The 23,683-nt window shown below is 39.0% G+C and overlaps 1 protein-coding gene across 4 annotated transcripts in view; it reads left to right on the forward strand.

Moving 5' to 3' along the window:
• The window catches only part of DGKH (diacylglycerol kinase eta), a 191,485-nt gene that overhangs the window by 71,565 nt on the left and 96,237 nt on the right, over positions 1 to 23,683 (forward strand). The gene's annotated exons all lie outside the window — the stretch shown is intronic.

Here is a 23,683-nt window from a genome sequence, read left to right on the forward strand (position 1 = left end):
TTTAAATTTTTCATCTCTTTTAAATTTAATACTTCAGCTAATTCCATTGTTCTTGAATATTCAAAAAGTTTGTTTTTTACTTTCAATTTTAAAATAATATTTCTCCTTCTCTTCTACTTTTACTCTATTGCTGTAGTTCAGGCAGTTCTTATAGTTCAGGCCTTCATTTCTTCTCATTTAGGTAATTCATGTGGTAGCTATTTAAGAGGTGTCCTCTGTTCCAGTTCTTTTCCAGTTGCAAATCACATTGCTTAAAAGACCTCACTGGCTTGCTGTTGCCTGTCAGGTTACATCTGTGACTCTGTCTTAAAGTCTTGTAAAATCATGCCTCAGCATTCTAGTGTTGCTTATAATTAAGCAACAAATTAATTTGTCCTTGTACACCTCACCAGTCCAGCATTTCTGTCTGTATCTATGCTTTTCCTGTTCCCTCTGACTTGAATGATTCCTCCTCTAGCTATAGCTGTTGAAATTCTACCAATTCTTCAAAGCTTATCTCAGCTATATCATTCTTCTTCTACCTCTTTCATTCAAAAAAATATGAATTGAGTATCCACTGTGGGCCAGGCACTTGTGCGAAGCACAAGAGATTCAAAGATGAATAAATTATATATATCACCTCCCTCAAAATATTCACAGTACAATTCAGTGAAGTTCATCTGGGGTACTTTGTATAAGTACATATTCTAGGTCCTCTAAGATGCATTGCTCTTGCTATGTTGTTGTCCCCATCCACACGCCCAGTTCTTGCTCTAGGAAGCCACCACTGGTGACAGTTGTGTCCGTTGCCCAGGCACGCCAGGGTGGGGAAGACAGATAAACAAATGCAGAGCAGTTTATACGTGATAGAGGTAAGCCCTGGTAGGAGTGAGGGGAGGGCAGGAAGCAAACGAATTCAGATTTAGTCTTATTGATTTATGGGCACGTGGGATAATTCATGGTGTCAATATTCCTTACCCTCCCTCCTCCCCAGGGAGAGTTTAGTTCAAGGAGAAGAAAGCCAAGAATAGAATCCTGGAAAAATGTTAAAATTTAAGGTTTGACCAGTGAAGACTGAGAGAGAGCATTCTGAAGTATAGAAGGAGCCTCAGAAGGCAGTGATGCTGTGAAAAGCCAGTGGAAGAGAGTTTCAAGACAGAAGTTGTTAAACATCAAATACTGTAGAGAGATCAAGTCAAAGAAGAAATGAGAAGCATTTGTTGAATTTGTTAACTTGGGGGTCATTTGGTCACATTGATGTGAATAGTTTCAGTGGTGGGGTGACAAGCATTAGGCTGCACTGCAAATGCAAAGTAGAAAGGTAGAGAAGCCAGGGTAGATTACTTTTCTAAAAGTTTGGCCATTAAAAGAGGGAGAACAAGTATAGAGAGACGAATGTTCAGGCTGGAAGAGAGAGCTTTGGTTTCATTGTTGTTCCTCTTTTGCTTTGTTTTTAAAATGGGTTTTGACTGTGTTAATATGAAGAGAGGAAAGGTTTGCTAGAATCAAAAGTTGAAGCTTCAGGGCTGGCCCAGTGGCATAGTGGTTAAGTTCGGTGTGCTCCACTTCGGCGGCCTAGGTTCACAGGTTCAGATCCCGGGCATGGACCTACACCACTTGTGTAGGTCCTCAAACAGAGGAAGACTGGCACAGATGTTAGCTCAGGGCTAATCTTCCTCAAGCAGAAAAAGAGGAAGATTGGCAACAGATGTTAGCTCAGGGTGAATCTTCCTCAGCAAAAAAAAATGTTGAAGCTTCAAGAGAGAGAGGGAATAACTGATGGAGCATGATTGCTGTGTAAGCTGAAGGGTACAGGTTAAGAGATTAGCATTCAACAGGAGACAGAAAGCTTATGGAAGTAGGTGTGGGCAGGAAGTTCATATATTTCAAACCCAAATACTACTATTTTCTCAATGAAGTTAAAGACAAGCTCATCTGCTATGAGTAAGGGTTTAGATGGGTTTGGAGTAGCTTCTGTAGAAAATGAGAATTGAAACCAAACAGGGACCTGTAGAAAAGTACTAGGTAGTAAATAGTGTCTGCCAAAGATTGGAGGTCAAGTTGAATATTGTTTTTAATTCCTACGCCTATAGCATTTTCTTTAAGATGGGGGTAGAGAACCACAACTGAATTGATCCAGGGTTGATGGTTTATAGGGCATATTGGACAGAAATGTAAAGGGATTGTTGGATGTTTTAGGGATCAATAACTTATCCATCTTTCCTCTCTGAGTTCTCAGTTTTTGAGAATGAAACACAAGGAGTAAGGGACAGCTTTATTAAAGGCTGAACAGGATCCAATAACCACTAAGTACAGAGCTTCTGATAAATTTTTGGAAGCTTAAGGCCAAAATGTTGCTTATTCTTCCTTCCTCCCAAGTAAAGGTGGGGTAAGGAGTGAACAATAGTCATCCCCTCTCTATGGAGACTCATGGAAGTGGGGGAATAAGAGTTTACCCCAACAGGGATCTAGAGTGTAGTCTGAAAGAGGGTTCCAAAATTTTAGATTTAGAGGATGGAACAATTTCAGGTGAAGACAAGGTCTAGGGCGTTGGAGTGGATAAAGATAAAGGGAACTAAAAAGCTTGGGTTTGGGAGAGGTTATTCAAATCCTTAGTACAGCTTTCTTAGACCTCCAGCTGCATGCAGTCTCTCCTGTTGTACCTTTCTTATAGAACTTATGATATTCTGCCATACATTTAGTTAAGTACTTATGTTTATTATAACCTCCTTGAGGACGGGGACTCTGTCATATCTTTTTACCTCATAGTAACCTTATGCATCAGTATTTGTTGATTTAATTAATAAGGTGAAAGTTTATTTTAGGCATGAGAAGACTTTTTGTTGAAACATTTTCAAGAAATTTCTTCACTCAACCAAACATTATTTCTGAAGTTTTTTGGACTAAAAATGTGGAGACTAAAATGTTAGGCAGATTTCTTAAGAGTTTTACAGCAAATCAATTGGGTAGAACTTTCCAGGGTATAAAATAGAATAAGAGATATGTTTTCAATCAGTAATTGACAATCCTCCCTATGTTTAAATGTTTAAATATCCCACCTTCCTGGATTGCAATGACTTCTGCTGATGCTGTTATTTTGGCTAGTTCATGTCAGAGGTTAATGGTGTAGTTTGGTGGTGTTATGGCTGGAGAATCCAGGAATGATCAAATTCTACTTCACTAAAGCCACTCTTCCTCTCCTTGAAGTCCCTAAGGATATATTGACAAGGGACAACAGTAAATGGAAAATCTAGAATTAGTAAACAGAAAATGGAAAAGCTGTGCTTTGCCCAAAAATCCAATGCCAAACTCTTTGGTGAAACGGGTTCTAGAGTGGGTGTTCTAGAGAGCAGGGCAGAAAATGACTTCACCCGGGAAGTTATTTAGCATCATTTCTGCTGCATTCTATTGGTTATGAGCAAGTCACCAAGGCTGGCTGAACTTCAAGAATGTAGATACCATGATAATAGTGTCAAAGGATTTGTGGACATGGTTAAAACCTCCCTACCTGATGATTACTTTTCCTTTCTTGCACAGTCCTATGTTCCCAATCCTGGAGTTAATAGTAGTCTTGTTTTTCTGGTTTTCTTTATCACCTCAGGTATCATGTTAGTTTTCTGTTGCTTCGTAACAAATTACTACAAACTTAGTGGCTTAAAACAACACCCGTTTATTATCTCAGTTTCTGTTGCTTGCACAGCATAGCTGGGTTCCTCTGCTCCGGGTCTCACAGTGCTGAAATAAATAGATATAATCAATTGAAAAAAATATATATGTATACATATATACACATATATACTTTTTAATTACCTTAAATCAGGCTAATTTTGACCCGGGTTTGCGTTTTTGGTTTTACAAGTGTCTTCTGCAATAGTCAACGATAACGACAACAACAAAACCTACTAACACTAAAAGCATTTTCTGTGACTTTAAGTGTCAGCGATGTGATTGGGGAAGGGAAAGGACAATCCCAGCAGCCTTGTTGGCGTTTTATGAGCCTTTAGGCCTAATTAATGTTCATCGTTAATTTATTCGTAGTTTGAGTTCTACCATTTTCTATGATTGGGGAATCTATAATATATTCTTAATTTTTTTGTTCATTTTTGTTTTTTATTTTATTGATATTTGTATGGTGTTTTGGAGTTTTGTTTTCACTTTAACATTTTTATCTTTAACGCACCTCTGTGCTGTATGTGAATGTGTTTTTCTATATTACAGAGAAGAATTCTCTTCTTATGTATGGAGAGAAGAATTATTTCCCCTCGGTCACACTGTGCCCCCCAGGAAGAGGATCCAGACCTCCCAATGTTTAATTCAGGGCTCTTTCCTTCCACACAGTATTCTTTCCGTCTGGATAGTCTTTGCCGCCCTGTCTTTCTTCTCACATCTGCTGCTCTCTCTGTCTCTTTCTCACTGATAGTGATATGTATATCCCCAGCTTTTTTTGATTTATCCAATTGCAGAGCTTAGACTATGAAGTCAGACAGCCTGGGTTTGAAGCTGGCTTGGCTGTGTGACCTTGGACAAGTTAGGTAAGCCCTGTGAATCCCAGTGTCCTCACTTATAATTGAGGGTAACAATGATACCTGCCTCATAGGGTTATGAGGATTAAATTAAATGTGATGATGATGCACTAAAATACCTTGCCCAATGATGAGCACATACAGTTTAATAAATGTTAGTGGCCATCATTATTACGAAGTTATCATCCCTCTGTTCCCTTCACAAGTGACAATACGTTGCCAATTCCTAAAAGTTTGGGGATTTTGAAAGAGAATATGAATGAACTTTATCTTGAGAAAACATTCTATCCTGCCTGTCTTTCAAAGATGTAGTGAGGATTTATCTCCACTTTTATCTCACGTTAGTAAGTGTTATTGGGAAAAGCAACCATTCTTTAATGAATGAAATTACAATCATACCTTGTTAGGTAAATGTTATTTGGTAAAGAACAGCTTTTTAATGATTTGAAAGTCATCACAATCACGTAGTAGATGTTAGGCTTCCAAAGCATGCTGTTCAAATGACTATTTTCTTTAAATTTTAATGAAGATTAGGCTAACCCTTAAACAAATGAGTCATCATTTTAAAGAAATTGTTGTATTGTCGTTGTTAAAACTTCTTATGGAAGTTTATAAGAAAGCATATATATATTTTTTTAACTAGAAAGACATAAAGACGTAATTTATTTGGTTTATTTAACTATGCTTAACATTTTTAGTGAGTGGTCTCCAAGTGTGTGTGAAATCTCACTGTTTACTACGCTTCCATGCTGGCTTACTCGGTTGTACAAAATGCAGATACCATGTGGTATCACTTATTTTTAGAACTAAATAAGCACTGGAACAAAGAGTCATTTTAGTTCAGGGGTCACTTGCCACAGCAGACATGACTGAAAGTTGATTAGCATTTGATTATGATTCTTCCAGAGAGATCTTAAAAAGTATACATAAAAACAAACCAATAAAGAGAACACACTCTTACAGCACATAAAATGCTGAAAATTATGCATTCATTGTACAACTGAAATGAGCAGGCTTGTTTTCATGGGAGGGGGAAAAATATTCCTAAGAACTTGTTTCTGTAACGTTTACCTTCTGTTTATTCTGTTTACTCCTTAATTTCCTCTCCGATAACATAGTTCAGTTCATCTTCTCCGTTAAGAGAGATATCACATCCTTTAAACCTAAGAAAGTGTCAGTTTACTTTTATCCATTAATATCTCAATCTTTAGTTACACAGGAGGTAACAAAAAGTTATTTTCTTTTCATGTCGTTAGTGAACACACATCACACAACCGGTATTTAGATAATCACCTAAATAATCACTTAGATAAATGAGTTGCCCACTTTATTTGATAATATTTATGGTAACTACTATGTGCATCTTCTAAATGCTTTGTATCTGATAACTCGTTCAATTCTTTATATCAGTCCTGTGAGGTAGGTACTGTTATGCTCTCCCTTTTATAGATGAGGAACCTGAAGCAGAGATGTTAACATCTAGTGTAAATAGCTAGAATCTGAACCTGTCTGGGTCATCTGGCCTCGCTGTGTACTCTTGACCACTCTGCTGTCCTGTCTCTTTATTGTGGAGTTTTAAATGAGTGTGCATCAGATAGTGTTCCTTTAATTGTTTCTTATGTGCTCAGTTGTCTTTTCTTCTCCACATCAATCATAGAGTCTTATGTTGTATTAGCAGATGTATAGCAAGCACTTACTGGTCGTACTACAAATCTAGAATATTATGTTTTATTTTGGGCTCTACATTTTAAATAGAAATGTTGACTAAAGAGCTCACAGAGGAAGGTAACCAATATTATAAAAAGGTCTGGGAATCATGGGTTTGATTGACATTAAAGGGCACTTTTTATTTTAAAGATTTGGGAAAATATGACATGTCTTTTTAATATTTGAGGGAGTCTCATGTTAAGAGGCTGTAGACAGGTTTTGTGTTACTTCAGCATGCAGGACAAAGATCTGTGGTTGAATTCATGGAGGGGAAATTTCAACTCTACATAAAAGAGAACTTTCTTAACTTGAGTCATCTGATAGAACAGGCCCCTTGTGAGGTAATGGCTCTGCCCATTATTAGAAATCTCTAGTCATCTCATTCCCTGTGAACTGAAAGGAGCCTTCAAGGAGAGACATCTCAGAGCAGACTCAGGTTCAGAGTGCTGAAATGCATTTCTCAAGGTTGGAATGGCTAATGGCTATGCACAACTAGTACAGAATTCGGGGCTCTCAGCTCTTGGGGTTTGTTGGAAGTAGGCAAGGTAGAGTGCATTTAGAGATTGCTGGACACTTTATACACACTTTCTCAGTATACCACACAGCAAGAGCTAAGTGATCATCTTTCAAGATGTATGTGGGAGGGGCAAGGGGAGATGGTGGAGGCTGAAATTTCCTTGCAAGCACAAAGACTGTGTCGTCTTCACCACTGAATCCCCAAGGCACCTGGCACAGAGGGAAAAGACAATAAATATTTTTGAAATGAATGAAGGAATGTGTCTTGTTGAATGAAGGAGTGAATGATATTTATAAACTCTAGTTTTTCTTTGGGAGAAAACTGTCATTTCAAGTTTTAGCTTATAGAACATAGTTTATAATTTTACCCCCATGATGTTGGATTATAATCTACCCATGAATATTTGTATCCTGTTGAAATCTTTATTTCATGCCTCAGATAATTTATTTTATTTTATTGATGTCATAATAGTTTCTAACTTGTGAAATTTCAGTTGTACATTATTATTTCTCAGTCACCATATATATGTGCCCCTTTATCCCTTATGCCCAACCCCAACCCCCTTCCCCTTTGGTAACCACTAGTCTGTTCTCTTTGTCCATGTTTATCTTCCACATATGAGTGAAATCATACAGTGTTTGTCTTTGCTTATCTTCCACATATGAGTGAAATCATATGGTGTTTGTCTTTCTCTGTTTGGCTTATTTTGCTTAACATAATACCCTCAAGTTCCATCCATGTTGTTGCAAATAGGACGATTTTGTCTTTTTTATGGCCGAGTAGTATTCCATTGTGTATATATACCACACCTTCCTTATCCATTCATCAGTCGATGGGCACTTGGGTTGCTTCCACATTTTGGCTATTGTGAATAATGCTGCATATATACCACACCTTCCTTATCCATTCATCAGTCGATGGGCACTTGGGTTGCTTCCACATCTTGGCTATTGTGAATAATGCTGCATGAACATAGGGGTATACGTCTCTTTGAATTGTTGATTTCAAGTTCTTTGAATAAACACTCAGTAATGGAATAGCTGGATCATGTGGTATTTCTATTTTTAATTTTTTGAGAAATCTCCATACTGTTTTCTATAGTGGCTGCACCAGTTTGCATTCCCACCAGCAGTATATGAGGGTTCCCTTTTCTCCACATCCTGTGCAACATTTGTTGTTTTTTGTCTTGGTAGTTATAGCCATTCTAACAGATGTAAGGTGATAGCTTATTGTGGTTTTGATTTGCATTTCCCTGATGATTAGTGATGTTGAATATCTTTTCATGTGCCTGTTGGGCCATCTGTATATCTTCTTTGGAAAAATGTCTGTTCATTTCCTCTGCCCATTTTTTGATCGGGTTGTTTGGTTTTTTGTTGTTAGGTAGTATGAGTTCTTTGTATGTGTTGGAGATTAACCCCTTGTCAGATATATGATGTGCAAATATTTTCTCCCAGTTGGTGGGTTGTCTTTTCATTTTGTTCCTGGTTTCCTTTGCCTTGTAGAAGTTCTTTAGTCTGATGAAGTCCCATTTGTTTTTTTGTTTTTTTTTCTCTTGCTTCTTTTGCTCGAGTAGGCATGGTATTCAAAAAGATCCTTCTAAGACTGAAAGAGTCTTGGAAGCCAAAGAGTATACTGTTAAAGAGTATACTACTTGTATTTTCTTCTAGGAGTTTTATGGTTTCACATCTTACCTTCAAATCTTTAATCCATTTTGAGTTGTGTATGGCAAAATATAATGGTCTACTTTCATTCTTTTACATGTGACTGTCCAGTTTTCCCAGCACCAGTTGTGAAAGAGACTTTCCTTTCTCCATTGTATGTTCTTAGATCCTTTGTCAAAGATGAGCTGTCCATAGATGTGTGGTTTTATTTCTTGGCTTTCAATTCTGTTCCATTGATCTGTGTGTCTGTTTTTGTACCAGTACCATGCTGTTTTTTGTTTGTTTGTTTGTTTTTTAAAGATTTTATTTATTTATTTTTCCCCCAAAGCCCCAGTAGATAGTTGTATGTCGTAGTTGTACATCCATTCTAGTTGCTGTATGTGGGACGCGGCCTCAGCATGGCCGGAGAAGCGGTGTGTCGGTGCTCGCCCGGGATCCGAACCCGGGCCGCCAGCAGTGGAGCGCGCGCACTTAACCGCTAAGCCACGGGGCCGGCCCCTCATGCTGTTTTGATTACTGTAGCTTTGTAGTGTATTTTGAAGTCAGGGATTGTAATGCCTCCAGCTTTGTTATTTTTTCTCAGGATTGCTTTAGCTATTTGGGGTCTTTTGTTATCCCATATGAATTTTAGGATTCTTTGTTCTATTTCCGTGAAGAATGTCATTGGGATTCTGATTGGGATTGCATGGAATCTGTAGATTGCTATAGGTAGTATCGACATTTTAACTGTTTATTCTTCCAATCCATGTGCATGGACTATCTTTCCATTTCTTTATGTCATCATCAGTTTCTTTCAGTGATGTCTTATAGTTTTCATTGTATAGGTCTTTCACCTCTTTGGTTAAATTTATTCCTAGATATTTTATTCTTTCTGTTGTGATTGTAAATGGGATTGTATTCTTGAGTTCTCTTTCTGTCAGTTCATTATTAGAGTAAACAAATGCAGCTGATTTTTGTAAGTTGACTTTGTACTCTGTGACTTTGCTGTAGTTGTTCATTATTTCTGATAGTTTTCTGTTGGATTGGTTAGGGTTTTCTATATATAAAATCATATTGTCTGCAAACAGTGAGAGTTTCACTTCTTCCTTGCCAGTTTGGATACCTTTTATTTCTTTTTCTTATCTAATTGCTCTGGCCAAAACCTCCAGTACTACGTTGAATAAGAGTGGCAAGAATGGGAACCCTTGTCTTGCTTTTGCTCTCAGAGGGATGGCTTTCGGTTTTTCCCCGTTGAGTATGATGTTGGCTGTGGTTTTGTCATATATGGCCTTTATTATGTTGGGGTACTTTCCTTCTATACCCATTTTAATGAGAGTTTTTGTCATAAATGGATGTTGGATCTTGTCAAATGCTTCTCTGCATTTATTGAGATGATCATGTGATTTTTATTCATCCTTTTGTTAATGTGGTGTATCACATTGATTGATTTGTGGATGTTGAACCATCCCTGCATCTCTGGTATAAATCCCACTTGATCATGGTGTATGATCCTTTTAATGTATTGCTGTATTCAGTTTGCCAATATTTTGTTGAGAATTTTTGCATCTATGTTCATTAGTGATATTGGCCTGTAATTTTCCTTCTTTGTGTTGTCCTTGTCTGGCTTTGGTATTGGGGTAACGTTGGCCTCGTAGAATGTGTTAGAAAGTGTTCCATCTTCTTTAATTCTTTGGAATAGTTTGAGAAGGATAGGTATTAAATCATCTTTGAATGTTTGGTAGAATTTTCCAGAGAAGCCATCTGGTCCTGGACTTTTATTTTTTGGGAGGTTTTTGATTACTATTTCAATCTCTTTACTTGTTATTGGTCTATTCAGATTCTCTATGTCTTCTTGATTCAGTTTTGGGAGGTTGTATGCATCTAAGAATTTATCCATTTCTTCTAGATTGTCCAATTTGTTGGCATATAGATTTTCTTTTTTTTTTTTTTTTTTTTTTTTTTTAAGATTTTATTTATTCATTTTTTTCCCCCCAAAGCCCCAGCAGATAGTTGTATGTCATAGGTTCACATCCTTCTAGTTGCTGTACGTGGGACCCGGCCCCGCATTGGACGGAGAAGCGGTGCCTTGGGGCGCGCCCGGGACCCGAACCCGGGCCGCCAGCATCAGAGCGCGCGCGCTTAACCGCCAAGCCACGGAGCCGGCCCCGGCATATAGTTTTTCATAATATTCTCTTATAATCCTTTGTATTTCTGTGGTATCCATTATAATTTCTGCTCTTTCATTTCTAATTTTATTTATTTGAGCCTTCTCTCTTTTTTTCTTAGTGAGTCTGGGTAAGGATTTGTCAATTTTGTTTGTCTTCTCAAAGAACATGCTCTTAGTTTCATTGATCCTTTCTACTGTTTTTTTGGTTTCACTTTCATTTATTTTTGCTCTAATTTTTATTATTTCTCTCCTTCTGTTGACTTTGGGCCGTGTTTGTTCTTCTTTTTCCAGTTCTTTTAGATGTGGTTTCAGATTGCTTATTTGAGATTATTCTTGTTTGTTAATGTGGGCCTGTATTGCTATGAATTTCCCTCTTAGGACTGCTTTTCCTGGTATCTCATATGAGTTGGTATGGTGTGTTTTCATTTCCATTTGTCTCCAGATATCTTTTGATTTCTCTTTTAATTTCTTCAATGATCCGTTGGTTGTTCAGTAGCGTGTTGTTTAGTCTCCACCTATTTGTCACTTTCCCAGCTTTTTTCTTATAGTTGATTTCTAGTTTCATAGCATTGTGGTTAGAAAAGATGCTTGATATGATTTCAGTCTTCTTAAATTTATTGAGGCTTGCCTTGTTTCCCAACATATGGTTGAGAATGTTCCATGTGCACTTGAGAAGAATGTGTATTCTGCTGATTTTGGATGGAGTGTTCTATATATATCTATTAAGTCCATCTGGTCTAGTTTTTCATTTAATTCTACTATTTCCTTGTTGACTTTCTATCTGGATGTTCTATCCACTGATGTAAGTGAGGTGTTGAGGTCCCCTACTATTATTGTGTTGCTGTTAATTTCTTCCTTTAGGTCTGTTAATAGTTGCTTTATGTACTTTGGTGCTCCTGTGTTAGGTGCACATAAGTGTTATGTTCTCTTGGTGGAATGTCCCTTTTATCATTATATACTGCCCCTCTTTGTCTCTCATTGTCTGTTTTGTCTTGAAGTTGGCTTCGTCTGATATAAGTAGGGAAATGCCTGCTTTCTTTTGTTTGCCATTTGCTTAGAGTATCATCTTCTATCCCTTCACTCTGAGCCTGTGTTTATCTTTAGAGTTGAAATGTATTTCTTGGAGGCAGCATATTCTTGGGTCTGGTTTTTTGATCCGTCCAGCCACTCTGTGTCTTTTGGTTGGAGAATTCAATCCATTTACATTTAGATTGATTGTTCATATGTGATGGCTTAATACTGCCATTTTTTCTCTTGTTTTCCAGTTGTTCTGTTTCCCTTGTTTCTCTTTCTGTGTGTTTCTGACTTCCATTTCACTTTGGTGATTTTCTATGATGGTTTTCTCAGTTTTCTATTTATTTATCACTTGTGTCTCTGTTCTGATTTTTTGTTTAGTGGTTACCATAAGGTTTGTGTAAAAAATCTCATAGATGAAATAGTCCATTTTCGGATAGCCTCTTATTTCCATTAGCCTAAGCAGGTTCCATCTCTTTCCTCTTACCCGTCTAAGTTATTATTGTCATAAATTATTCCATTTTGTGTTGTGAGTTTGTGATTAAAATGAAGTGATAATAGTTATTTTTGATGCTTTCTTTCCTTTATCTTTAATGTTATAACTAAGTGTTTGCTAACCTGTTCTGATAGAGAGCTGCAATTTTCTGATTTTGTCTGTCTGCTTATCTCCTTGCTCAAGGCTTTGTAAACTTTTTCCTTTTTGATTTAGGTTTGAGGGCATTCTTGATCATTTCTTGTAGGATGAATTCCCTCAGCTTTTGTTTATCTGGGAAAGTTTTTATTTCTCCATCGTATCTGAAGGATAGTTTCGCTGGATACAGTATTCTTGGCTGAAAGGTTTTGTCTTTCAGTTTTTTGAATCTATCATTCTACTCTCCTGATCTGTAAGGTTTCTGCTGAGAAGTCCACTGAAAGCCTGGTAGGGGTTCCTTTGTAGGTTATTTTCTTCTACCTTGCTGCCTTTAATATATTTTTTCATTGACTTTTGCCAGTTTTACTAATATATGCCTTGGAGAAGGCCTTTTTGCATTGATGTAATTAGGAGTTCTGTTGGCTTCATTTGCTTGTAAGCCTGGTTCTTTCCCCAGGTTTGGGAAGTTCTCTGCTATTGTTTCTTTGAACGAGCTCTCTACTTTCTCTCTCTCTTCTCTCTCTAGAATACCTATAATCCTCATGTTGCATTTCCTAATTGAGTTGGACATTACTCAGAGAACTTCTTCATTTCTTTTTAGTCTTAATTCTCTCTCCTCTTCCAGCTGAAGCATTTCTATACTTCTCTAAATTACTAATTCTGTCCTCCATAATATCAGCTCTCTTATTTAAGGAGTCCAGATTTTTCTTTATCTCATTCATTGTGTTTTTCATCTCCAGCATTTCTGATTGGTTTTTTCTATAGTTCCAATCTCTTGTGTGAAGAATTCCCTCTGTTCATTAATTTTATTCCTGATTTCATTGAACTATCTTTCTGAGTTTTCTTGTAACTTGTTGAGGTTTTTTATGATAGCTATTTTGAATTCTCTGTCATTTAGATTGTAAATTTCTGTGCCTTCAGGATTGATTTCTGGGTACTTGTCATTTTCCTTCTGGTCTGGAGTGTTAATATACCTCTTCAGGCTATTTAATGGGGTGGACTGTGTCGTCACGTAGTGGTAGTATCTGGTCGCATATTCCATCTGCTGCCACTGGAGGGGGGAGCAGGAGCTGTGTATCCTGAGCCCGTCTCAATCCCTGGCAGCTGTGCCCATCCTTTGGAAGCTGTGCCAACAGGCCTTATCTGCATTTGCCTGCTGGCCGCCACGGCTTTACACATGTAGGCACGCAGGTGCTCGGACGGGGATCCTCTGCTCTGGCCAACTGGCTGAGCTGATGCGCCAGGTGGAGGGGGGAGTGCTTTTCTTCATGTGCACAGTCCCAGGTGCTCCCGCTCTGCATTTGCTGTCTGCCCACCTGGGCTGCTCGGCTTGACGAAGGTGCCCCCACAATTGCTTAGCTTCGTTGGTGTAGAGCGTTCTCATGGGCTGGGAGGCAACTCCAAGAGTGAAGGCATTTCCGTGGAGGGCTGCCTTTCCCCCATCTCCTGTCAGAGTTTTCGTGCTGGCTGCCAAGTGTGGTCCTGCACCCTAGATCACTGCCATTCCAGGTGGGAGAGGAGGTCCCCTTACCTCCTTCTGCTGCCTCCTGGGGGGTCCAACACCTCCACCTTCAGACTTATGGCTGCTTGGATCTCTCAGACATCTATTGTGTTGTGTGAATGTCCTCTGTTGGTTTATGAATGTCATTTTCGTTGTATCTTAGGGGGGAGAGACTAAAGGAAGAGCTCACTCTGCCATGATGCTGATGTCACTCTCTGTGACTCAGATAATTTTTATACCAACAATAAGTCTTACAAAATGATTCATGCCTATGCTTAATCATTGCAGTGGTTCCACAAAATTATTAGCTGCTTGATAGTCTAAAACTGTATATTTTTTATGTTTATGTTAGTTTATATATTTTATAACACTCTAAAATGATACCACATTAATGCAATTTGAGTGGTTGTTGTTTTGCCTTTTAAAATTAACTCATATACAGATTAGATGGCTTTATACTATGAAAACTGATAACTTACAAGTTACGTGGAATTTGTATTCTTTTTTTCTATAACTTAGATATCAGGCTTTTAGAAATAAAATATCATTATTTATATCAGTTTTATCATATTTGTCTTTTCATTTAGCAATACAGCATCTTTTCCAAGAGTAAAACCCATAGAAATGCTTCTTAAAGTTGTCATGAGCTTCCTCAGACCAAAGTCCTAGGAGGTAAAAAGCCATTGGTTCCTTTGTAGCTAGACTAAAATCTTGGGGTGGAGATAAGGTATAAGTGGAAGAACGGTGCCTTTGTCTCCACCTTCACTAGTAACCATCCATAAATCTTTCAAATGGACTTTCTAAAGTAAGCCAAGAACCAGTGAGCATGTCCTTGAGTATTCTGGCAACTCTTAAGCTCTGGGAATCTGATTCTTGCTTGTGGAATCAGACCATGGAGTACCAACACATGGATAGTTTCATCAAAGGATCTGTCATGCTGTGAATATTCACTATCAGTACATGGGGAGAGAGGGCTCATCATCTAAGAACTGTGTCCCTGGAGGTCCAAGCAGAGTACCACGTTAAGTTGCTGTGCTTGGCGTTACCACTTTCCTCTTGCCCTGTCCTGGCCTTGCTGAAGATCTAGGACTCAGGGAGAATGTGGCACTCCTGGTCGGTGACCTGCAACCTGCTGCCTCCAGTACTTTTTCTGTCCGCCTAGGCTGTTGCACAGAAGCCCAGTCCCCACCTCATCCTCCACTTCCAGAACCACCCCTCAGATGGTCATTCTTTTATTCATTTAACAAATATTTATTGGGAGCTTGCCATATGTATCGGACATTGTGCTGGATTCTGGATATACAGTTGTGAATAAAAAGAATTGAGTACCAAATTTAAAAAATGTTTTAAAGCCTCCGGGAGTAGGTCTCTGTCTTTAAAATATGTGGCCTTAGAATAGGATTCTTGGGATACAAAAAACAAGGAATTGCCTCCCTACTGGGGCTGGAGGCTGTGCCATCACGGGGGCCATTACAGGTTATAGGAAAGAGAAGGGATTACACACCCTCTTAGAGTTTAAGGCTCAGACCATTCAAGATTCCATAGACAGAATCCTTTGGGACTGCTTCATCTGTTTTTCTCCACAAACATGCTCCCATGCCAGTATTTCTGAGGCCAAAATACGGCAACCACATAGAACTGCTCCTAAACACCAGTGTTCATGAAGCTGGTTCCCAGCGAGGCCTGTACCCTTAGGTTCTTTGTGGATGGCCAATGGAAGATTGCCGTCTAGATGAAAAGTCTGGCCTGTTTTAACCTTGTAAACAGAAGGATTGACCTTCATACTGCCCCTGCCGTACTATAGCTCCTGGTGAATGGCCACATGCTGCACAGTCTCCTGTTCTTGGGATAGTTATAACTCTACCTTTCACTCAGTTGTTCCATATACTAGGCCTTTCATGGCTCCAACTGGATAGTCCTGAGCTGATGCTGTCACTGTCACCATGATCCTGAGACAGCAGTTGTAGCTATGTGGAATTGAACTTCTAGATCCCATCTTCTCTTCTGAGACAGTTTTTGCTGTCAAGGATTGCTTAAGTTTTGAACCAGCAGCCCGGTCCCCTGAACCACCCAATTATACAGAGGCTTCTAAGCTGTGCAGACTGCCATGGAAGGTTGATCACTCTTTGAGAGCCTGACTGCTCCACTGATACCCTTTGTGAAGAAGGGCCACAGGATTTACTTGGACTTCATTGTGGTCTTTAACTGGCTGAAGTGTTTAGTTGAAGACTCTTTTTAGTTCTACACACATTAGATTAAGTCTGACTTCTGATACCCATTTGTGATACAGAATGAAGCTATCATGTAGAAGATGATATCCTATTTCATGGAGATAACTGGAATAAGGGACCTAATAGTGGAAAATAAACTACTGGCAATAAGCATTAACAACCTAAAACTACCATAAATATCTGGATATCAACTAAAGAGGGCCTGATATTCTATGGCCATCTGATTGAAGCAGCAGAACCCCAAAGAGTTTTGGTATCTTGGAAGTTCTGTACTGACTAGCATGGTGGAGTCCTGTTTTCTAAGAATTTTGATGTTCCAGATCTCCCAGGAAGCCAGAATCTATGGCGCCCTGGGAATAGTGGAGAGCCATGGTTCTCAAACTCTCCAGAAAACCCCAGAGATGTTTTCAGTCCTGTGCCTTATGAGTAATCCAAGCCTGCTAGAGTCTTGAACCACCCTGACAAAGCCCAAGTGATGTGCACACAAAAGGGGCACCTTATCCATCACACTTAGTCTTATTGACAACTCTAGAATCAGGCCTTGCATCTAGTATGAAATGCTCTAAAAATGAGAACACAGCATGACACCTCTCAGATTTTGGCTCCATTAAATAATTTAAAACATCAGTCTCTTATTTATTTATTTATTTTTTTGGTGAGGAAGATGGGCCCTGAGCTAACATCTGTTGCCAATCCTCTTCTTTTTGCTTGAGGAAGATTGTTGCTGAGCTAACATCTGTGCCAATCTTCCTCTATTTTGTATGTGGGGCGCCGCCTCAGCATGGCTTGATGAGCTGTGTGTAGGTCCGTGCCCAGGATCCGAACCTGTGAACCACAGGCCACTGAAGTGGACTGTGTGAACCTAACCACTACGTCACCAGGCCAGCCCGTTCATCAATCTCTTCTTTTAAAAAAATATTAAAATAATTTTGTTTGCCTTGAATGTTAAAATATGAAAACAGTACTAAGGAAAGCCTATTCTTCTACAAGATTTAAAAAATTTAAGCTGTTTTTAATATAGGTGAGAAAAATAAATGATTTTTTATTTTCACAACCTCTTTGGTCTATTCTATAACCCACAATAAATGAGCACATAGTGGGTACTTTTGAGTTTATATTTCACATTATTATCTCATTAAGCCCATGAAGTAGTTATTCTTCCTTCCCTTCAACAAATGAAGAGGTGAGTTTCAGAGAACTTAATTTTGTGAATTTATATGGGTAACAAGTAGCATAATTAATATTTAAGGCTTGTGCTCTCTTCATGAGAATGAATAGCACGTTGAAATTTTCAAACTCCTATAATTATGAGTACAGTAACAGTAACTGCCGTTTTTAATAGGATTTAGTCTAATGTGGCCATTTGTAGTGAATGCTCATTACCTAACAAGGGAGAAGAAAGTTCATGTAGAACAGTGTACCAGCCAGCGATGGTTAGAGTGCTTGCTTTTTTTGCACAATGTCAATTCTTGTGGTGGTCATTAGGCTAATTATCTTTACTGGGAGAGAGAGGATTAGCAATTGTGATCGCCCTGTGCTTGTGACAAGTCTCAGGTAAGAATTTAATTTCTGACAGAAAGTGGCTTAAAAAGAGATTTTTCAGTTCAGTAGTTTCTGCCTTAAACATGTCTGTGGTCTCTGGACCCAGTTTAAACTTGGCCAAGACCAAATCTCAACGCACGAAGGCAAAGGTAGGTTTGTACTTATGGGAGACAAATTGCAATCTAGTCAACAACAGACAAATGACATCTGAAGCAAGATCTTCCTATTGACAAGTAGGTTGAGTGTTATCCAGTGGAGTTTTTTTTTGTTTTGTTGGTTGTCACAGAACGAGACTTGCTGGTAGCATATCTGAAGGCTTTTGGACAGTCCTGGCACTCAGGTTGTGTTAGCTGATCAGGGTTTATGAAGGGTTGAATAGCTGTCTTAGGATACTTTCAGAAGCTTCTGATAAACTGCCCCCACTGGTGTGAAACTCAAGGCAGAAGTTGGTCTTTAAATCTTGGAGAAAAACATTAGTATCAAGAAGCTATTAAATAGAGTTGACATCTTAGAGTGGAAGTTATGGCTACATGTAACCTGGCCCTTGACATCAGAATTTAATTAGGCTCCTTCCAGCAAGGTTGAGTGATATCTTCCATTGATCCACACACTGGGTATGGCCTAGTGACACAATCTGTCTGGAACAGCTGGTAGGATTTCTCGTCTCTGCAAATTGGATGCTTTTACACACTTCACTAATGCTTTGTAATAATCTAACACAACATTGTTTCGTATGAGCGTCTGATGGTGGCTCACTACTGTGGTAGTAACCAGTATCGCATAGGCCTGCTGCTGGTATTTCAAGGGAGAGGAATCACGGTATTCTTTGTGTTGCTTGTCTGTATGTTCTATATATCTCATGTTCATAAGAGTTGAGTGTTTGACCTCTGTTATCTGGTTTCTGCACAGACCTTGGACATTGTCTTTTTCAGAGTTCCATCAATAAAGGATCCTAACGATAGTTAAATTTTCACAGTTGCTCAACAATATTATTAGAGCTGCCTTATATGTTAGGCTCATAATGTGAGAAAAGCTGTCAGGACAAAGCAGCTAAACCTTCTCTCTTTGGGGACCTTTGTAAGAATTCAGGGTTTTTTTGTGTATTTTGAATTTTGTATCACAAATGTGTATTACCTGTTCAAAAACTTTTAAAATGCTACATAGGAGCCCTTTCTGGCAGCTTCGTATCAGATGTATTTGACAAGAGTGATGAATTTCCAGGAAGCCCAACTTGGACATTGCTACAATGTCCAAGGAAACCATGATGAGGGTACATATGAGACCATGTGCAACGGGAGAGAAAGAAGGAGTGGATGAAAGATCTTGTGGGAAAGACCGGAGAGCTGTGGCTAAAGGGAAGGGAGAAAGGAGAGGAGGAAACTAACGTTGAGTTGTTGAATTTGGGAGGATTGGTATATAAATGATGCCTTTCATTAAGGGTAGAAAATGAGAATAAAAGCAGGTTTGTGGGAGTGAAGACAGTGTGAATTGGACATTGTGAATTTGAAATGGTAAGATATCCTGGTGATGTCTGGCAGACAACTGAGAGAGATGCTATTAAAATGGGTTAAAGTACTTTTTTGGTATCATTTTCATGGCTCTTTTTAAGTTTCTAGCATATTCAAATATCTTCTCTGTTCCTTAAATGTGATTATGGTGTAATGGAAAATTTAGGTTTTAGAAATATTTTAGTTTTGCGGTGACTGGTACAAACAAGATAATTATTTTGTTTTGAAATTTCCCATTACATACGTACCCTGTACAAAGCAATTTACGGTCACAAACCAAAAGAGCTTGTGCCAAGGGAATGAGGCTAATGCATTGTTCCCATCTCTGGTACAGTCTGAAAATATTAAATGAATGGTACAACTTTTAATGTGTCCATTAACTAATACTCACCGCTAATTTACAGTGGAAGTGTATGTGACAGCCTACATAAATAATTCCTGAAATCACTGTGATCCTTGTTATTACAATTAATACTAAAAGAGCCCTCCCAGTTTCCCATGTACGGTGTAATACTTCAAATACAATACTATATGTATATGATTCTATATTTTTTCAATATTTTGTTCTCTGAAGGTGCCTGGTTTGCCAAGACCTATGTTAGTAAATGAATCATTATTATTATTATTTTATCAGCACCCTTGTGTCCCCTCTCTTGCTCATCTTTAAAGAATGCACAGGAATGTATAGGACTGAGATATAATTGTGCAGTTGCCCTGATTATTATTTTGTGTGTGTGTGTGTGTGTGTGTGAGGAAGATCAGCCCTGAGCTAACATCCAATGCCAATCCTCCTCTTTTTGCTGAGGAAGACTGGCCCTGGGCTAACATCTGTGCCCATCTTCCTCTACTTTTTATATGTGGGACACCGCCACAGCATGGCTTGACAAGCAGTGTGTTGGTGCGTGCCCGAGATCGGAACCTGTGAACCCTCGGGCCGCCGAAGCAGAGCACATGCACTTAACCGCTGTGCCACTGGGCCGGCCCTGCCCTGATTATTTTTAAGGGGAGAAAAAGTGTGCAGCGTGTGCAGCCTTTTCTGCTTGTTCTTCTAGGATGACGTCTGTAAATTCTTTGCTATTCTTCCCTTCTCTAGTAAGTGGTTAGGAAGGCAGATAGAATTTAGTTTCAAATCCTACGTGTGCTTTGTGACCTTAGATAAGTTACAAACCCTTCTGAGCCTTGAGTTCCTCAAACGCAAAATGGAATTGCTACTTTTTGAGTTGTGTGGATGAAATGAGATATGTATATATACATAAAATATATAATTTATGTATAAAATATAATATCGCACACAGCTCCTGACCTGTTATAATTACTCCATAAATGGTAACTCTTAGTATTTCGGACTTGTAAGCTTATTTTCATTCCAAACGTGAAAGCTGGAGTCATCTAAACTGCTCCTTCATTGTCACTCCTCACAACCAGTTAGTCACCCAGTCCCATTAATTCTGCCGCCGAAAAAGCTGTTAAATCCTTTTCGTCTCTGTTGTCTGCTCAAATCTTCACGGAACGCTCCTGTATACAGCAGCCCCACTGCCACCCTAACCTTGTGTCCCGTCATTCTGTTCCTGCAGTTTGAGTCTCCTACCATGTCTCCTGACCACCGAGCTGACCCTCCACACTGCTGCCAGAATTATCTTTCTAAAACAAATGATTTGTGTCTTTTCCCTGCTTAAAGCCCTGTAGTAGTGCTCTGTCACTTTTAGGATCAAATCCATACTCCTTAGCATGGCTAAAAGGGTTTTCATAACCTGTCTGGCTTCTCTTTGTTCTTCGACCTGTGATTGTCACATCACACTACTTAAAATACCCAGTCCTTACCTTGACCTCTCTTCATCTCTGTGTCTGTGTGTCCCTTGGTTTGCAGTGTCCCTTCCTTCTTTCCCCACCCTCTGACTCCCTCCCTAGAAATGCACTGGCAGTCTTACTTGCCCTTCATCCTTACTTGTTTGAGCATCATCGTCTCTCACAAAGCTTTCCCTGATCTTTTAGTCTTGGTTAGCTGCCCTTTCACTGTATTCTTGTTGCACCCTGGGTGCTGAGAGCATAGATAAGGGTTTAGATCTTACAGGATTTTGTAAACTGAGCTAAGTGGTTTGTAAGATGACAGGGACCTATTATATTGAAATCATATTTATAGTCATGTACCACATAATGATGACAGACTGCATATACAACAGTAGTCCCATGAGATTAGTACCATATAGCCCAGGTGTGTAGTAAGCTATGCCATCTGGGTTTGTGTAACTAACTACACTGTATGATGTTCACACAATGACAAAATCGCCTAATGACGTGTTTCTCAGAATGCATCCCTGTCGTTAAGCAATGCATGTCTGTACTTATCTGTGTTCCCCATTGTACTGTGAGGTCCTTGAGTGAAAGGACTGGGTATTTCATCTCTCTGTCCCCAGGGCTGCAACATTGCTTGACATAAAATAGGCACTTCTACATTTTTATGTATTTATTTATTTATTTTTTGGTGAGAAAGATTAGCCCTGAGCTAACATCTGTTGCCAATCCTCCTCTTTTTGCTGAGGAAGATTGGCTCTGGGCTAACATCTGTGCCCATCTTCCTCTACTTTTTATATTTGGGACGTCTGCCACAGCATGGCTTGATAAGCAGTGCATATGTCTGCGGCTGGGATCTGAACTTGCAAACCCACGGCTGCAGAGCAAGAAAACTTAACTACTACGCCACTGGGCTGGCCCCAAGCACTCTACGTTTTATAGTGTGAATGAATGAATGATTTGATGGATGGATTCAAATAGAGAGTGTAAGTTTTAAACTATCACATTAGGGGCCAGCCCCGTGGCTTAGCGGTTAGATGCGCGCACTCTGCTACTGGCTGCCTGGGTTTGGATCCCGGGCATGCACCGACGCACAGCTTGTCCAGCCATGCTGAGGCCGCATCCCGCATACAGCAACTAGAAGGATGTGCAACTCTGACATACAACTATCTACTGGGACCTTGGGGAGACAAAGGGAAAAAAAGGAGGAGGATTGGCATGGATGTTAGCTCAGGGCTGATCTTCCTCACAAAAATAATAATAATAATAATAAACTATTACAATAGGTAGCCTTCAGCAGTTCCTCAAAATATTATAGCTCATCCAACCCATCACCTTTTTGCATCACTATACTCTGTGCTAGGATTGTGTTTGGCTTTTAGAATACAGTTGTGAAACAGACATTAAGTGGGCGGAGTCAGAAAATAATCAAATGTTAATATATAAGTGGAGAAAAGTGCTACAGAGGTAAGAATAGCACGTGATGGTGGAGAAGGAAAGTGGAGACCTTCTTAGATAAGGTTATCAGGGAACGTTAGTAAACTCTGTTTTTCAAGCACTTGGGTGTTGGATTCAAGGGGAGCTTGCAAACTAAGCAAACTGTGTAGAATTACACTGCTGAATTGTGTGGCTTGCCTTTCAGTTTTGAATTCTTTTATTTACCTTTGGTGGTTGTGAATTATGCTTGTTTTATGTTGGTAAGTCTAAATATTAACTGATTTTGGTCTGACCAGTAGTTTTTTTTTTAACCAATTTTGGTGAACCACATACATTTGTAGTAGTAAGATACGGTTAGAGCTATTATTTGGTGATCCAGTGGTTAAGATTAGGTGCTCTCACTGCCGCTTCCCGGGTTCATTTCCCTATCAGGGAACTACACCACTCATCTGTCGGTTGTCCTACAGTGGTGGCTGTGTGTTGCTGTGATGCTGAAAGCTATACCACTGGTATTGCAAATACCAGCAGGGTCACCCATGGTGGACAGACTAAGACAGACTAGGAAGAACGACCTGGCCACCCACTTCCAAAAAAACTGACCATGAAAACCCTATGAATAGTAGTGGAGCGTTGTCTGATATAGCACCAGAGGGTGAGAGGATGGCGCAAAAAGATCGGGCAGGGTTCTGCTCTGCTGTCCACAGGGTCACTAGGGGTCAAAATTGACTTGACAGCACTAACAACAAAATCGCTGTTATTATATACCTAAATGGAGTTATAGCTTAATTATTTTGGAGGTTTTTACAGGAAAAATTATCTTATTATTGCTAATCTGAAACTTTATCTTAGCCCTTTTATTTTCTGTTGACATAATTGTTTTAATGACAGTTCATTTCTTAGAGCTACAAATATCAAATTACAGCACAATAGATGTACTTTCGTCAGGATTCTGTGGTCCACGTAAAGGCAGCTGAGAGATAGGCCCTATTTGTCTGGTTTAATAGGGAAAAGAAGTTGTGATTTGAAGCCAGAAGGTCTGACTGTGCACTCTGGCTCTTCTACTTACCGAGTTTACAATTTTAAGCAAGTTAAATTTCTTTTTACCTATCATGCAGGCCAGTTATATGGAATAATAAATGAGATAATTGTGTGACCATATTGACAGCAAAGCACCTTGAAAATGTAAGATGCTGCAGGAATAATCATTCTGTTTATTTTTCAACATTAGAACCCCGAAGTGTCCTATTTTTAATTAATTTAATTATTCCTTTGAAGAAAAGTTTCCATCCATGGATATTAATTGAAATTAGGAATATAATAAGAAAATAGATTACAGGTGTCATTGTTTTACCAGTTCATTATTACAATGTCAAAAGTTATAATTAAGTATTATAGTTATTTTATGGGTGTGGTAGGCTGAATAGTGAACCTCCAAGATGTTTACATGTGAGTCCTTATGTGATTATATGAGGCTTCTTGCCTCCCTTACATAATC

Source organism: Ceratotherium simum, chromosome 10, assembly GCF_057802395.1.
Source record: "Ceratotherium simum simum isolate JZ-2026a chromosome 10, ASM5780239v1, whole genome shotgun sequence".
In the NCBI taxonomy this organism is placed as follows: Eukaryota; Metazoa; Chordata; class Mammalia; order Perissodactyla; family Rhinocerotidae; genus Ceratotherium; species Ceratotherium simum.